Source organism: Euprymna scolopes, chromosome 18 (genome assembly GCF_053919585.1).
Source record: "Euprymna scolopes isolate OS-2025 chromosome 18, ASM5391958v1, whole genome shotgun sequence".
Taxonomy (NCBI): Eukaryota; Metazoa; Mollusca; class Cephalopoda; order Sepiida; family Sepiolidae; genus Euprymna; species Euprymna scolopes.
The window spans coordinates 96533279-96534992 of NC_136499.1; positions in this window are offsets into that span (position 1 = coordinate 96533279).

Sequence of the window (1714 nt, forward strand, 5' to 3'; positions counted from 1 at the left end):
TAAAAATGCGTCCCATAAAAAAGGGAGAATCATTCATTCATCTATAATATAAATCTCACCTGTCTGTTTAAATGCATGTCTGTATGTCTGTCTAAAACTTTCGATAGAGGCGACGGATCGTTTTGAAACTCGACCCTTCGGACGACAAATATCGAAAAAAAATGCCTGAAAACATTAATTCCTTCACCCTCAACGGGGCACTTTTCTATGTGGAGGGGTCCCTTTTTTTGCCGATACTTTAGAAAGTCATCGCCTCTTTTCGATTGTCTAGCCTTAATTTAAACCTACGTCACTTCCAGTTTCGCGATGGGCGCAACAGCTAACGCGTCACGTTTTTTTCACATTCTTTTTCTCCTTTCGAGTCTAACTGCCTACTAGTACCAGTTTTTTTTTTTTTTTTTTCCTCAACACACACCTCCAAACACCCGGGCAACGCTGGGCATCCAGGCTAGTCTATAATATAAATCTCACCTGTCCGTTTAAATGTATGTATGTATGTATGTATGTATGTATGTATGTATGTATGTATCACAAAAACTTTCGACAGAGGCGACGAATTTTCACGAGATCGGTATCGTTTTTAAGCTTTACTCTTCGGATGACAAATATTGAAAAATTGGCTAAAAATATTAATTCCTTCACCCTCAGCTGGGCACTTTTCTACAGGGAGTGGTAGTAAAAAAATCGTTCCTTCATGACAATTTAACCAAACACGCATGCGCAAAATACGTTTTTTCTTGCATTAGTTTAAATATTTTTTTTAAATCGACCTAGTTTCCCTCGCGCGGTCATAAACCAGTCGTTATAGTAGCGTCGTTATCTTAAGATTGCACGTTTGAGCCGAGATATCAGATATATATTTTTTTTTTTTTCGCTTTTTAAAGTTTTAATATTGAAAGAGGGTTATTTATGCCATTTTTCGTTTGTTTGTTTGTTTGTTTTTTCATTTCCATCATGTTTATGTTTTTTGTTTGTTTTTTCTCGATTTTTAAGACGTTTTAACATTTAAACAGGGTTCGCTTACAATTTATTTTGTATCACGTTCGCTGCTTTTTTTTTTCGATTAATAAAAGTTATAATATTTATACAGGGTTATTACGTTCGCCCCTTCTTTATTTTCCATTTTGTTTTGATTCACCCCCGATCCACATCTCACCGAACCCGGGGCAACGCCAGGTACCCCGCGAGTACATATATATATAAATAACAAAAAGAGCTTATTGCTCTTTAAAAACGCTGAGGTAGCGAAAAAATAATAACAGCGTTTCGAAGCTGTTAATATCGCCAAATGAAAAAACAACAAAAATTAAATTTTAAAAAGCGATTAGAAACCGAGATTTCAAAAAAAATCCTCTGTGTGTGTGTGTGTGTGTGTGTGTGTGTGTGTGTGTGTGTGTGTGTGTGAATTTTATATAGTTTGTTTTTTTTTTCTATGTATGGCGCTTGTTGCTGTTTTTATTGTGTTGGGGATTATTCTGAAGATTATAATTATACTTAGCGTCCATTTTTAAAAAATTCTTTTCATATTTTCATTGACCTCAGATGAAATGGAACTGTGTATTCAATACGATCGTCGCAACGCCCTGAATATTTGGAGGAAAAAAAACATAAAATTAGCTTCGCAGAAAAAATTTTATTTTATTTTTAAAAAAATACACACATACTACCATGGCAATTTCTTAATCGCTTTTAATAGTATTATACATACATACAT